Source organism: Lethenteron reissneri, chromosome 60 (assembly GCF_015708825.2).
Source record: "Lethenteron reissneri isolate LAM-NWPU_2019-01 chromosome 60, ASM1570882v1, whole genome shotgun sequence".
In the NCBI taxonomy this organism is placed as follows: Eukaryota; Metazoa; Chordata; class Hyperoartia; order Petromyzontiformes; family Petromyzontidae; genus Lethenteron; species Lethenteron reissneri.
Genome location: NC_083838.1, coordinates 5,533,864 through 5,551,037, shown reverse-complemented (window position 1 = coordinate 5,551,037; position 17,174 = coordinate 5,533,864).

Below are 17,174 nucleotides of genomic sequence, written 5' to 3'. Positions count from 1 at the left end.
TGGACCAGTAAACTCAATGTCCCTGTAGAAGAATACGGCTCAACCTCATGGGTTGACAGCTATGAAGATGTGTCTAGCCCAAGCCTCCTTGGTGTGTCCAGATTGAGTTCCCTGAATCCACGAGTTCTTTTTCGATTTAAAGCTTTCGTGACTGCAGGGATTCATCTTCTTGGTTCTTTCGGTAAAGTCACGTAGAAGGGAAATAATAAAATAATAAAAATAAAACGTTAAATAATTCTCACGACGTTTCGGCCACAACGCAAGCAGCCGTCCTCAGGTAAAGAACAGGTCTGTCTCATTCAGACGCTGTCTCCCCGACAGACCTGTTCTTCACCTGAGGACGGCTGCTTGCGTTGTGGCCGAAACGTCGTGAGAATTATTTTATTGGTTTATTTTTATTATTTTATTATTTCCCTTCTACGTGACTTTACCGAAAGAACCAAGAAGACCACTAGTTCTTCTCTGTCATTCAGTGAAACTCCCTAGCATGCACGTGTCTCTCTCTCTCTATATATACTGCACTTGTATCATCGTGGTCCGTCTACTGCTGGATGAAAATCAATATCATATTTGTAACCGACTGCCCGATCCCATCATCGTTCCCCAACCGTCTCTCAGTGTAAGGGGCCGTCCATAAATGACGTCACGCGATTTTGGACGATTTTTTACCCCCCCCCCCCCCCTTGTCACACGATGTCACAAAAAAAAGACCCCCCCCCTCAAATATGACGTCACAAAGAGTCAGACCCCCCCCCCTCAAATATGACGTCACAAAGCTCTCCCCCCCTCCCCCCCCCCCCAAAAAACATGATTGAAATCACTTTAAACTATTGTCATTGTAGTGCGTATTTAATGTGGCGCTGCACTCTGATGTTGTAGGAGAAAACATTTATTCACGTCGTGAGAATTATTTATGTTTTATTTTTATTATTTTATTATTTTAATTCTACGTGACTTTACCGAAAGAACCAAGAAGAAGGTCCCATGATATAGCTGCTTACCTCGAGCTATAAATGCTGTGATGGTGCATTATCTTCGCTGTCTTCGCCTTGTGGTGTGTTTCTCTGGTCTGACACTGGTGAGGCTAGGCCGTAGAGAACAAGGCTGTCCTCTGGTGTAGGCCAATCCGTTTCAGAGACAATGCCATTATATTATTATCAGAGCCACATGTTTGTTTGCATGTTCACCACAAGTACGTGTGGTTAATGCAGAGTTTCTTACTTGCAAAATGTTTCTATTTGGTGTTTAAACATCTTAATACCTCTTCTTGGTTCTTTCGGTAAAGTCACGTAGAAGGGAAATAATAAAATAATAAAAATAAAACATAAGAATGTTTTATTTTTTTTATTAATAAAAATAAAACATAAGAATGTTTTATTTGTATTCTTAATAATGCTTTATTTTTTTTACTTCCCTTCTACGTGACTTTACCGAAAGAAGCAAGAAGATGAATCCCTGCAGTCACGAAAGCTTTAAATCGAAAATCTTAATACCTGTTTTATTGGCAGAAAGGGTAAAACCTATTCTTATTTTTCATACCATTGACACTGGCAAAAGGGTCCCATGATAAAACCTGCATGTAATTGTGACTTGTTTGTGGCAGAAGAGGGCCTTGTGTATATCGCAGATGCCATCCCAGGTAAAATAAGCCAATGTTGAGCACAAAGTTGGCTTGCGATTGGAACCTTTGGCCCAACTGTGACGCAATAATTTTCCATGTTTACCGGGATGCCCCATTTTTGTATTAATCCGAAAGAGAGAAGAAAAAAAAAAGTCTACCTACGAAATTTTGAACGATCCGATTATATTGTTTGCATCAGCTCGACCCGAAATTGGAAGCGGCGTCAACGAATTTGCGGTCACTTTTTCCACCAAAAAGATCGGCGTTACACGTGGCGCTGTGGGCGAAAGGTCACTTTTGTTCGCGTGCCGAGACGAAGATGTTTAAGACATTCCGCGAACGATCCGCAAAATCCAAAATGAAAACGAAATCGGTGTGAAAAATCTCAAATATGGAAGTTCGTCCCCGACGCGCACTGTGCAACTGTCAGGTCGGAGCGCTGCTGTAACGCAACGAGACGCAAAATGAAATGTCAGGTAAACTAACACTGGTAGGAACCTCCTGGTTACACCAGCCCACAGGGGATTATTGTGTCCGTCCGTCGTGCATCCAATAATGGGAGAGGTAGGGCTGGGTGGAGAGGGGAGGGTGGGGAGGGGCTGGGTGAGGAAGGTCGGGCTGGGTGTGGGGTGGGAGGGGTGGGGCTGGGTGGGGCTGGATGGGAGATGGGCTGGGTGGGGCTGGGTGGGGAGGGGCTGGGTGGGGAAGGTCGGGCTGGGTGGGTGGTGGAAGGGGTGGGGCTGGGTGGGGAGGGGCTGGTCACCCCGTGGTGCCCTTATAAAACTCAACGTTTAACCTACTCACGCCGGCTTTTGCCCGCCCTCACAGTCGGCCATATTTGCGGAATACACCACGCCGCCGTTGACCCTGCAGGCCATTGACCGAGCAACCCAACGTTCCTACCAGCTCCCTCCGCAGGGATGTGTTAAGTTCAACTTGTAACAATACCGCCACCACAGCCGCATGGTATTTGCTTACTTCCGAAGAGAGAGGGCGACTCGGAGGCATGAGGTGGAACCCACGGCTGAGCGGGGAAGGCAGCAGCCAGGCACGTGAGCTGGCGCTACCAACAATTGTCCAAGTTCCGCGGCCCTCTATATGCTAAGATGTTTTCAGCCAATTAATGAGCGCATATACGTATGGGAGGAAACCGGAACGTGAGAAAACTCATGTGTGCGAGGGAGCAACACTCGATCCCATACAGATAGAATAAGTGGGGTCCACATTTTGGCTGTACCTTCCTTCCGCCTCAACACCCATGGGGAGCTGTCACATCCGTGCATGATCCACCTACCCTCTCTGCCTTCACAGTGCTGGATCAGAGGCCACGTGCCTAGCCACCACCGGTCATCTAAAGTGACTTAACACCACTCACACGGCCTCTCCACACCAGAGGTCGCAAACGGGTTTTGATTCCTTACCCGTACCCGGCCGCACCAGGGTTGCAAACGGGTACCCTTACCCGGCCAGGTATGGGTACCTGTACGCTACCCGTACCCGTACCCTACCCGAAATGAGTGACAAACGGTTACTCACCAGTGACTCACGGCCTACCCGTACCCGGCCGCACCAGGGTCGCAAACGGTAGCCGGGTATCGGGTAGGGTACAGGTATCGGGTACCCGGTTGCGACCTCTGCTCCACACCCCACGATGGTACCCAAAAAAACCCACGCAAGCCGTGTCCTTCATTGACAATGCCTTTATTAGACAACACTGACATGCACTTCGCAGTGACATTGATAACAAGTCCGTTGCCGAACATACTTCAACACACGCGTGGACACATCGTATCAGTTGCAGTGCCTACCGACATCCCTGATGGTTAACCGTAGCCCCTAACATGGTTGCCTACTGGCACATCTTGCCAATGATGTCTCTCCCCGCTGCTTATTCTACCATCACATTCGCGAGCCGTAGGCCTGGTAACGATTGTGCCCCCGGTGAATTGTTCACGGCTCTGGGTCACGATTCGTGTCACGATTCGATCCCTCTCTGCGGCAATTTTCGCCATCTCCTTTCAAACGCATTCGATTTCTTGCTTTTACTGTCATTTTTAAATCCTTTATATTAAGTTCGCTTGCTTGCTTAGGACCGTGCAAATCTTTCGGTCGTTTTTTAACCCACTTCCCGTGATCCAATCGAGCTGACATTTTGCGCACAGACTCGTTGTGCGTGACAATGCATTTTCGTGAAAAAATGTTTCCAAAATTTTACACGGTTTAGGGAAAAATAAATAAATATTTAATTCCCTATTGCTTAATAGTGCCAGGCAATCATCTGACCCATAGGTGGCAGCCATCTCAAGCCAGAGGACGAGAGGACTCTAGCCGCCCCGATGCCACGCATATAAAGGATTTATAGTGAAAAACTTAGTTTTTAACGGGTTAATTTTTACTTTGGTGTTTCTTTGTTGTTGATGCTGCTGTTGCTGCTGCTGCGACGTCGATTTGCTTCGTTTGTTATTTGCATGTTGCTTTTGTAATTTTGAAGATTCCGATTGTGGCCGTGAATCTTGACAATTTATTGCTGGCGGCGGGAGGATCGGCACATCATTACTTACCCTCTCTGTCCATCCTGTCGGGGCGCTGTGCGACGATTGCCGATTGCTGAAGTTTAGAATTCCGCAGGAGTCCTGCGGATGGTGGCGCCGTTGTCAAAAACGAGATCCCCCCCCCCCAACCCCCCATTACTTACCGACAGATGTGAGTGGTGGAGGGTAGCAACGTACCTCCGCTTGCAGACGGGTGACCCGCAGAGAGGTGACCCACGGAGGCAGTCGCCGCCTGCGAGATGGCGGCACAACCTGCACCCACGAAGACAAAAGGACAAAGATCCCCCCTCTCACCGTGCAGACCTGCGCAGACTGCTGGGTGCAAGTGCTGCCACAAACCACCGGCAAACACCATCGATGATACCGCGTGTCACGCCGAAAACCGAGCAAACCTCGACTTCAATTCCAGGCCACAGCCGCCAATGTTGGTGGCAGGCGAGCGATGTCCAAAACCGGTTCTGGGCCTCGTCCCCACTTCGTCAAATCTGTATGGGTCGGCTGTGAAGTATGGTCAAAAACCACCCTCCCCCACCCCCCCATCACAAATACGGCGTGGGGAGTTCTCCACCAAGCAGTAGGCCGGCGAACGGCTGCACAAACAATTTGTATCTTCTTGGTTCTTTCGGTAAAGTCACTTAGAAGGGAAGTAATAAAATAATAAAAATAAAACATAAAAAAATAAAAATACAAATTTTATTATGTTATGTTTTATTTTTATTATTTTATTATTTTCCTTCTACGTGACTTTACCGAAAGAACCAAGAAGATGAATCCCTGCAGTCACGAAAGCTTTAAATCGAAAAAATATTTTTAAACTAAACAATTTTTATTGTACTATATAAGGCCCATTGAGCTATAGAGGTCTTTTTCAGAAGCCACCTGACCACAAATGATAGCGCAACCAAGTGGCTTGTCATCGTGTGGACATTTTTAGCAGCCAAACAGTCTCTAAACGTGTGATGTTAATTCTAAATGTGGAGAGGAAAACCCCGGAGAGGAACCCACACGACCACGAGGAGACAGACTCCGCAAACTCCAAATGAACAGCAGGTGTCAGGATCGAATCTACGACCTCCTGTATACCAGGCGAGGTAGTTTATATCTCGTCACTGCGGTACTCTGATTATATCACGATTGCTGCTATTACTGTGGAGAGTTACCCCCCTACTGTATCTTGCTATTCATGCACCACCTTAAAAATCTTGCAAGCCACCGCAAATCCTCCTGCGCGTATTCCCCACGCCCATAATGATTTTTTCCTCCCTCCGGAGATTCCTCTTCCAGCTCGCCGATGCTTCACGAACCTGGAGCAATCACGCAAAGCCGTGACATTCGATGAATGCCGCCTCTCAAATGTGGGTGGATTAGAGGTTAGAATCAGAATTAGAATCAGAAAGGTTTTATTCGCCATGAAAGTTTGCACAGACAAGGAATTTACTATGGCAGGAAGGTGCATACATTCAACATGTAGGAATCTTAAAACTTAAATAAGTGGTATACAGTCTAACTATACTAAAATTACAAAGTCTAACTAATACTAAGAGGCTAAAGTATGTAAAATTGTGAATAAGTGTACGGCCCTTATAAATAAAAATGATTCACAGTTCAACAGGGAAATTTTTATTTAAAGCTTTTGTGACTGCAGGGATTCATATTTTTGGTTATTTCGGTAAAGTCACGTAGAAGGGAAATAATAAAATAAAATATAAAACAATACAAATTCTCACGACGTTTCGACTGCAACACAAGCAATCATCTCATCAGGTAATCGCACCTGATGATGCTTGCTTGTGTTGCAATCGAAACGTCGTGAGAATTTTATTGTTTTATTTTTATATTATTTTATTATTTCCCTTCTACGTGACTTTACCAAAAGAACCAAGAATATAGCTCAATGGGGCTCGCTGCACCGCGCCACGAACCTGGTTTTGAAGTTTTCGTGACTGCAGGGATCCATACTCTTTGGTTCTTTCGGTAAAGTCACGTAGGTATAAAATAAAATAAATAAAATCACAACGTTTCGACTGCAACACAAGCAATCATCATCAGGTGGGAAAACCACTTCAGAAAAAAATTCTTGCTGTGGTTTTCCCACCTGATGATGATTGCTTGTGTTGCAGTCGAAACGTCGTGATTTTATTTATTTTATTTTATACCTACGTGACTTTACCGAAAGAACCAAATATTATGGCCAAACCTGGTTTTTGCTTAACGACCACGGCGAACATCAGTGGCGAGAGACTTCCGAATCGGTCCCTGAGCTCCTCTGAAATGACACGAGACTGCTCACGACAGCACCTGCCAAAGGCTCGCTCGCCACAGATAAGCAAAGGAAAATTGGCCTGGTCCGTGAGAAACCACCGAGTTGAATCAGAAAACCTGGCGAAATAAAATCCTTGCCTCGTCACTCCCGAGGAGAGGGTGGCGTCATCTCTCCGCGGTGATCTCATACCAGCCTGCAGCCGTGGGTAGGCTGCCCGTGCCACCCATTCCACAAGACAAACCCCACCAACATCAACCAACGCCCGTGCTTGTGAACATCATACAGGGCACCCATCGCAGACCAGCTGGCACGACCCCACAATGGAGCCAACCCACACAGGCTCAGCAGTATCCACACATTCAAGCCCACGCTGTAATCAATACAAGCCAATTTTAAATCATCACCACAACCACAACCACTCACTTAATCTCTCAGGTCCTCTGCACACACAGGCAGGTGCAAGGTCCACCCTTCCCATCAATTCCTGCTCTCCGCTGGTCACAATACCTGCACCGCACGCCAAGCTGCCAGGGGGGCGAGGGGGGTGACGGTGGAGATGGCTTCCCCGCGGCCTGCCACCGTGACAGCGTTGGAGCGAAGACACCGCCGGACACGGTCCAACGTCGCGCCCAAGCCGGACAACGGTTACGCGCATGGCAGCAGCAGCAGCAGCAACCGGCGATGCGATTGCACAAGTCGGGGGGAGGTCGAAAACCCAGCTCCCTCTCCTCCCTCCCAAGCAACCTCGCAAGCGCTCGGCTGAAAGGACCCCCCCCCCCCCCCGCCGCTCCTCTGAGCTCACGGCCGCACGGCGTGCCGAGCCGGGAACGCTGCCGCGCCGACGCCGTTTCCGTGCCGGGCCCGAGAGACCGGCAACCCTCGCCTCGTCGCGCTCTCACCAACAACCACCGCCCCCCGCTTCATCTTCTTGGTTCTTTCGGTAAAGTCACGTAGAAATAAAATAATGAAAATAAAACATAATAAAATAATTCTCACGACGTTTCTTTGACAGACCTGTTCTCCGCCTGAAGACGGCTGCTTGCGTTGTGGCCGAAACGTCGTGAGATTTATTTTATTATGTTTAATTTTTATCATTTTATTTCTACGTGACTTTACCGAAAGAACCAAGAAGATGAATCCCTGCAGTCACGAAAGCTTTAAATCGAAATAATTTTGATTTCATTTTTTACCTACGTGACTTTACCGAAATAACTATAAAAATAAAACATAATAAAATAATTCTCACGACGTTTCTTTGACAGCCCTGTTCTCCACCTGAAGACGGCTGCTTGCGTTGTGGCCGAAACGTCGCCCCGTGCTTCCTCGGCATTCTAAGCCGACTTAAGACTGCTGCCACCAGGTCGGCACGCTTGCAGCGCAGTGGCAACACTCGCGCCCCACGGCGACAGGGGTCAGGGTTCGACTCCAGACTCGGGCGCGCATTTCTGCGTGGAGCTTGCGCGTGTGAGTGTGTGCGCGCTCTCGTTCACCCAGTCTGTATGGGTTTCCTCCAGGGTTGTTCGGTTTTCTCACACAGCTCAAAAAAAAATAATTAACCAGTAAAAACAAAGTTTTTCACTATAAATCCTTTATATGCGTGTTCAATGGGCCACAACCCAGCCCACATTGGTATTTGAAACGGGCGGCTAGAGTCCTCTCGTCCTCTGGCTTGAGATGGCTGCCACCTATGGGTCAGATGATTGTCTGCCACCATTAAGCAATTGGTAATGAAATAAAATAGTTTTTTTCCTAAAAGGTGTAAAATTTTGGAAAATACATTGTCACGCACAACGAGTCTGTGTGCAAAATGTCAGCTCGATTGGATCACGGGAAGTGGGTTAAAAAACGACCGAAAGATTTGCACGGTCGTAAGCAAGCAAGCAAGTGAACTTAATATAAAGGATTTAAAAAACCACGCGCTGTTATTGGCACTGGCCAAAACATAGCAATGCTGAACAATGTACCCCAGAATTTACTAAGCTGGGATCACACACAGCAATATCATCCCATCCCATATCGTGGGAAAAAAACAAAACAGAGTCTTGACACTCACTGGCTGAGGCTTGCCAGGATAAACAAGCGGAATATTCTAAACAATATTAACAATAACGAAGAATGCAACTTACGAATATTCTCCGGGAAGTGCGGTTATATTAACACGTTCCGAGGACGCCCGCCTCGGGCTTACTGCCTGTGTCTGTGTGCGGCGCAGACATTCTGCTGATGTCAACAAACGAGGTCACCACCAACTACAGCTGCAGGCTGGACACGCTTCAAACGACGGCCACACCCCCCCTTGAACGGAGATGCCGAGCAAAATGAGCAAGCTGGATTCTCACTGCGATCACCCCAGCGTCTCAGACCCATCGTAAACCGCCGTGTGACCTCCTGCCCACACCGTGACCCCCCCCCCTACACCACGTGGTGTGACCCCCCCCACACCACGCAGTGTGACCTCCTGCCCACACCGTGACCCCCCCCCTACACCACGTGGTGTGACCCCCCCCCCCCACACCACGCAGTGTGACCTCCTGCCCACACCGTGACCCCCCCCCTACACCACGTGGTGTGACCCCCCCCCCCACACCACGCAGTGTGACCTCCTGCCCACACCGTGACCCCCCCCCCCTACACCACGTGGTGTGACCCCCCCCCCACACACCACACCGTGTGACCCCCCCCCACACCACGCCGTGACCTCCTGCACACACCGTGTGACCCCCCCACACCACACCGTGTGACCCCCCCCCACACACCACGCCGTGACCTCCTGCACACACCGTGTGACCCCCCCCCCCACACCACGCCGTGTGACCACCCCCATCTGCCCAGCAGCCACGACACACATCCACTGCACCCACAGACACCGCCGCCAGGCCGTGATAAACCCACGAGGACGCTGGGCTGCGTTGCCATGGAGTCCGGAGCAAGGGTCCTCTTGCCACGCCTGTCACTCACCCACCCATCACAGAGACAAAGCTCCCCCGTATAGCCTCAGCAGACCTTTTGGGGCAAGTGCTGTTGGCGAGTAGCACCTATAAGGCCGACAAGGCACACGAGGCGGTGGGTGGCCAGTACCACAACCGGCCTTCTTTATCTCCCCGAGTGGCGATGTTTACACACCGCATCGGGTACTCATTTGAGGCCAAGTCGAGGGGAGGCCCATGGCCGGTTTTTCCAATAATCGTCACTGGTTTTGACCGTGAGCGGGAATCGAACTCGGGTTATCGGGCTGATAGTGCAGCGCGGTAACAGCGACACTCCTGCTCACCCACCGAATCACCCCCACTCCCTTCAACAACTCACCCAAGCGCTACTCACTCTCCGACTCGCCCACCTCACCTACCGAACCCACTCAAACCCAGGCACTCACCTACCCAACCCACCGACCCATAGAACTCATACACTCACCCACCTCACACCCAGGTAACTCTCTGCACTCAGTAATCAATCACCCAGGCCACGCGGGAACTCACCCACCACCACGACCATTCACCGTTAAGTGCCATTGCGGTGATGTCACTTCGTAGATTGTGCCAGGGCTCGATGCACTCTGAAGGCACGTGAAGTGTCAATGCCACCGTTGGCCAGAGGTCAGGGATGCACCCCGGCACTTGGCCACAACCGAGGTTCATATTCTTAGGTTTTTTTTTTGGCTCATTTACTTGATACAGCTGTCGTGGCTGTGACGGTTCCACCTGAAGACGGAAGCTTGTGTTGCCTCCGAAACGTCGTGATTTTTATTTTATTTTACTTTTATTAATTTTTTATGTTTTACCTACGTGACTTTACCGAAAAAACCTAAGAATATGAATCCTTGCAGTCACGAAAGCTTCAAATCTAGAACAACCGAGGATCCTAGAAAGGGCATTACCCATGATGCTCCCCCACGGTGCCAATTTTTCCAGGTTTCAGCCACCCCGTCGCTCCTCTGCCTCCTGTCATTCCTCGACTGCGGCTTCCGGCTCATGCCCAACAAGCATCTTTTTGGAACCCCCTTCCGGCGTAGGACGGTCTTGATCTCGTCCACATTTTTCAAGGATCTGCGAGCTAGCTCCTCGCACGATCCAGCCTCGTTGAACCCAAAATGGTTCATAGCAAGCGCCACCTTTTCATGGCGAACGCCACCTTGTCATGGCAAGCTCCATATTCAGGAACGTTCTCCCAAGTCTTTAGAATGTACAGCCAGGTCATCAGCCTGGAGCCATCTTTTATAGATGGAAAGAGGACATCAGCCCCCCCCACTATCTCTACCAGATGGAAATTCTACTGGTACAGCCACAGCCAACAGAGGGCATCTCAAACTACGTGGTCATAAATGTTAAATAATGTAGGGGGCTCAGGGGACATCCCTGCCACACCTCAAGGTGAACAGGAAATTGCCATGATTCCTGCCCCGCTCAGCTTGACCCGGGCCTGCTTCACCGTGATGAAGGTCCTTAACGATTCTACGTAGGGGGTCAGGAGTTCCACAAACGTGTAAAACAACCTAAAGCCCTGGCCTCTTGATGTTACCATCAGGGCCGTATTATCCAATAGGCCGCAGTAGGCCTCGGGCCGAGGAAAACTAAAGGGCCGACTAAAAACACATTTGACCATGGTTTTGTTGTTGTCTGTATGATAAAAAGAAAAGTAAGCAAGATAAAGTCTTCAACAAATATATTTATATATAGTAAAGGATAGGCACAGTGTAAATACAAAGAAGCAGTCATGTCAATCGCTTTTTTTCCTCTCGTAAGGCGAGTGAAATTAACACCGGAGATGTATTTTTCGAGATTTCTTTCATTGCAAAATTAGCAAATAAACATCTTCAGATGGTGTGTGTTCGCACAATCAAGTGAGTGACAGCGGCAATAGTGACGTGGGCAGCAGCACCAACTGTAGAACGTTGTCACTGAAGACCGACGAAAACCTTAATCCACCCCTGGATATCATAGGCCTTGATCAGTCCAACAAACCATTAATGCCAGTTCTGTTGAAATGCCAGGTACTTCTGCTGTAGTCGATGGGACATAGAATACTGCAACTGTGCATGGTTTAACACTGCCTCAACCTCCATATTTGGGCTCCGGAAGCTTCTCTTCACCTTGCCTGGCAAGAGCACACTGACAAATCGTTTGCAGGCTCCTTTCCTGCACGCCAAAGGGGGCAGCATGACCCGGTCGTTGTTAAAACCAATGTGCAGGCCCCCTTTCTTATAAAAGGGTAACCAAGGGCATCCTCCCATTCCTAGGAACCACTTCCTGCAGTGGTCCAAGCAGCTGTGATCATGTGGCGTACAGCAGCTTGCACGCAATGAAAACACTGTCATGTCAATTCGCTGGGGTGGTATTCCCTGCCCAATGCTTTACCTGGTTTCAGTCTCCAGATTGCTCTTTGAACCTCCTTCAAAAGTGGCATATCAGCCAACCACCCCCCAAGGGAGTGGGGGTACGTCTCTCAATTTCTGAGGCTCCACAGCCACCCCCAGAACCAGCCCCCCACTTGGGGGAGCTCCTAAGCTAAGGAGCTCCCCCCAAAAACCCTCAATCATCAACATGCTTCACAAACCTGCAGATCTGATCCTGTAGGTGTCGGCTCAGACTACCATTCTTTCTACCCCCTTAATTGAAATAGGGATGATGCAGTGACGTTTTGGTGGCATGATGGTACAATTGTGGGCTACCGAGGCAGATTCCACCTTGTACGCTTGTAAGCAACCCACCACCACCACCAATCCCTTGTATTGTGTGGAAACTCTGAGCACAGGCATGCGATATGCCTCGTCGTTACCGAGTGGGATGCAGATGGGCGAGGATGCACCCCACCGCTTTTCATCGGGTTGATGTCAATAACACTGGTAACACACTTGTTCTGGCACAAGGTATTCCACCGGTTTCAATGTAATTTTGGGGTGCTGACTCCAAATCTGACATCAGTTTTTGTCTATCACATCAGGTTTTTGAGATATCAAATATTGCATTTTCAATAAAAACTGCAGAAGAAAAATATTAAATAAATGTGGATATCTACATAAAATTATATTATAAACACACTATCTTAAAAATACAGCACCACACTAAAGCAGTCACTGACTCGCAACAACTTGCAATCATAAGTGACAGAGTTAATTTCTGGTAAAATCAATGAAAATGGGGTATGCCGATAGCATAAAAATGAGATGTGATAGAGCAAATCTGATATCAGATTTGGAATCAGCACCCTGAAATTAGTCTAAAACAGCTGCAAATGTCCAGGCCAGAAAAAAATGTATTTTTTTTGTTAACCAGTGTAATCGGTGTCTCAATACGGAAGCGTAATTCGTGCCAACTGCACCTCGCAACGCTTCCACGATCCACAAAACGTGGGTAGTGGACATACACGTGACGATGTTCTCGGCCAATTAATGAGTGTTTACACACGTGGGAGGAAACCGGAGCACCCAGAGAAGTACAAGTTCCAATTTCAAGTTTATTTGGTTGAGAACTCACGAGTCCAGGATGAGTCTCATTTCCAAGAGTGACCTGGGCGCAAGCCGGTGAAAGTTATGTTCAGGAGCCATGTGCCAATGATGGAGAGGTCTGCTCACCACTAGAGGGCTTTAGGAGGGATTCATAAGTTTTTTCGGTAAAGTCACGTAGGTAAAAAATACAATTAAAAGTTAATAAAAGTAATAATGGAAATATGGAAATAAAATATTATTATTTTATTTTATTTCCATTATTACTTTTATTAACTTTTAATTTTATTTTTTACCTACGTGACTTTACCGAAAAAACCTAAGAGTATGAATCCTTGCAGTCACGAAAGCTTCAAATCTAGAATCTTCAGGAGGGAGTTCGTGATATTTTGCCATTCCTCCTCCGCTGACAAGAGCATGGACCACAGTGGTTTACTATTTCGTACACAGGGTAGAAGGTGGGTTTCTCGCGGGGCCACTTGTGCGTTTTAGTGTCACCTTAAACACAAGACATACTCTTCTTGGTTCTTTGGGTAAAGTCACGTAGAAGGGAAATAATAAAATAATAAAAATAAAACGTAATAAAATAATTCTCACGACGAATACATTTCATTCAGACGCTGTCTCCCCGACAGACCTGGTCTTCACCTGAGGACGGCTGCTTGCGTTGTGGCCAAAACGTCGTGAGAATTATTTTATTATGTTTTATTTTTATTGTTTTATTATTTCCCTTCTACGTGACTTTACCCAAAGAACCAAGAAGATGAATCCCTGCAGTCACGAAAGCTTTAAATCGACAAGAAATACGACCGTCTAGGGAGAATTGACGTCGTTGATTCGAAACCAGATATGAAGGAGAGAAACAATCGCCGTGACTAGTCCAAATTGAGTAATTTGCCGTTTCTTTCACGGATTTGGAGCATTTGGCACCGGCGCACGATGGCCTAACTCTTGCAAATGACGTTACGGGGATCTTTTGACGTCCGCCGTCGAGTGAAATCGGACGGCGCGTGGTCGTGTCATCGTTGATGCACACCGCAATAATAACCAGGGGGCGGCCACTGGGTTTAAACCGCGAACCTCTGCAAATCAGCGGTCAACGCTGGGCCGCGTCACTGCCATTAAAAAAATACCCACGTGAGGGTGGGGGGGGGTGCAACTATCCTACACAGATGGAACAGATGGAGATTTAGTCCACTTCGCTGTACTGCCACCTCCTGGCAAGGCAGGGTATGCTGCACCTTGTCCCACACTTGAATGGAATTTCGCAGCATTTGTGCGACCCACCGACCCACACCTGCAGTGCTGGATTACAAGGCGTGCACCACCACCACCGCCTCGGCTTATGATTATGATTACGAGGACTACACTTGTTTACTTCAGGAAAGCCTCTCAAAAGAGTCTCGAGACGATCTCAGAAGGGTCCCGTTGAGTGGTCGCAGTAGGAGGGCGATGTTGCTGCTGTGTATAATCCCAATTGAGTAGCGCGCAGGTACATTTTCAGCACTGCCATGTTTGACAAATCCCATTTGTACTGTGGATCATTTGTTTAGCTATGGGAGCAAGGCAAAGAACGTGCAGGAAACGCCCTGCAGAACAGGGGGAGAGCATACAAACTGTGCGCAGAGAAGGCACCCGATTCGGGAATCGAACCCAGGGACTTTCTTTCTGTGTGGCACGAGTGTTAACACGACAACCTGCCACCCACTCAGGACTTAAGCCCAAAGCAGCCCGCTGGTTTTTTTTCTTTCCTGTTTTCCAGAGAGGCCCATAAGGTGTCAATCCAACTTACAATTGACAAACGACAGCCTCTCCTACCCAGCCAAGTGTTTGAACATTCCACGTGACCAGGCATGTCTTTTTTCTGGGTAGGGAGGTGGGAGGGTGCTTCAGTGCCCATGATCTTCCTAAAAAAGGGATTTGGGCCAGGGAACATTTTTGACGCCTATCCCCTTGGGAACTCTGGCATGTTCATTTTGATTTGGCATGTTAATTTAGATTTCACGGTTGTTTGGAAATATGAATGACACCCATTGCACCCACTCGGCTCACCATACCCACGCCACACTCTTCCATCGCACCCCACCTTGCACTCAAGCACTTGCACACCACAACACATCCAAGCTCACCACACCCACCCACTCACCCACACCACTGCACTCAGGCACTCACCCACTGCATGGAGTATATATATGAGGGCTTTGGCCACCCGCTGGCGACGACCGTGTGAGTGTTTGTGCGATGTCACTGGATCATTTTAAGTTCAATCTCCCCTCGTCGGAGAGGCATCGACTGAGATGCCGCCTCTCCCTCCACTGCAGAGACATGCAGTCCTCTGGAGATGTTTATTGTACATTCGTTACACATTGGCCAATGCAGGCCGATTCATCAACGTTTGGCACCGCCACAGAATGCCCTACACAACTCCTGCAAACGTTACCCAAGAGGGGTCCCCTTTCTAACACAAACTCTCACGACGACAGCGCGTGGACTGAACATTCTCCGCAGAGTTCGGGACCAGAATTCACGCAGCCAAATGCCAGCGTTGTGACGTCGCTTCAAGCGGAGCCCTTTGAACCCCTTGACCTCAGCGGACGGTGCCAAGGGTGGTCGTCCAAACAAACCCGTCGGCAAACCTAACAGGGGCCGCGCGCGGCCTAACAGCACGGCCGCCCCCCGTGCCCACCCACCCGGGCCAGGGTTACCAGAAAGTCCCACAGCCATCTCGAACTTAATTTTCTTCTCCTTGTTTACCCAGGAGAGCCTCACCGAATGAATCTCATGACTTTGTCAGGAAGATGCCGTCACGTCTATTTCCACAGTATGGGGTGGAAGGCGAGGCCGATTTTCACCACTGGATACATTCCGATCAAGTAATTTATGCACGGGATAATTTGAGTTTTTTGGGGGGAAAAAATTGGGACCGTGACTGCAGGCACACGATGGCCTAAACTCTGACGTCACGGGGATCTTTAACGCCCACCGTGAATTAAGCGGACGGCATGTAGTCGTATTACAACTGCGGTTCAAATACCACACCGCCGCAGGAATAACCAGGGTGGGTCCCCCACTGTACACGCGAACCTCCGCGGTGAGCGGTGAATGAGCGACCGCTTGGGCCTTGTCGCCGGGTTTTGTCGTTTTTCGTTTTCCTCTCGCTCTCGATAAAGTGTCGCCGGTCCTGCTGGCTGCCGCAGCTGATGTGAAGCGATTCAAATGTGCCCTCGAAGATATAGAGCAGCGCGCCAAGACAAATTGCGAAAATGAAAAATAAAACTGCAAAACTCCAAACTATAACTATACTGTCAAATTATTGCTTGCATGGTAAAAAAAAAGGCAAGATATAAACATTTCTTAAAAACTTCAAAAGATAAACCTGCAACCTGTACCATTCAGTTTCAGTAAAAAAATATACATTTCAGACATTTCCAGATCATTCATGGTCCTATGATGACTTGGGGGAGCGGGGGGGTTTGAATTCCACAATTACAGAAACGTCTCGTGTCCAATAATTTAATTTAACTTGGAGGAACAAGTAGCAGTACGGCAGCCTTGAAACAAAGATTACAATATATGGGGCGGACATCATGAACAACCAGTTCTGAAAAGTGCCAAGTCATTTATGGCCTTCCAAATGCAAGAATAATTGACACATCAGGCAGCCAGTGTAGTAGTGCAACATCCAAACACGTCCATGACTACGAACGCGTAAAAAAAACCCTCCTCCATGCGTAACGATGCTTAATTCCAGGCCCAATGTTACGTAGCACTTTGCACGCCTTTATTTCTCGCGTGACCTCCACGGTGCAAAAGGCAACGTCCGTGCAAAACCACGAGTGCCGCTTTGCTCACCTGACAAGCGCGCTTGGCAAACTCCCGGCCAGAGGAAAATTGTCTCAAGCGCCGCGGCGCGCACTGCTTCTGCCACCCGATGCGACGGTCACGTTCCCAATTGCAATCGACGGTTAACGGAAACGGAGCAAAAACTGCATCGCGTTTCACGACACGATGAACATCAAATCCAAAGTCCGCGTACTCCTTCTACAGGAGGCGCACGCGCCAGGCTCGCTCGCGCAGGACACCCACTTCAGGACACCCACCTCGCGTAGGATACTCTCGCACGCAGGACGCTGGCCCACGCATGACGCACACGCAGGACGCACGCTCGACACACGCTCGACGCAAGCTCACGGAAGACGCCCACGCAGGACGCCCACGCCGCAGGACGCCCACAGGACAGCCCTCACCGAGGGCTCCACAGAGGGAAACCTCGCACACAGCCCTCGGCCTCAGGCCCCG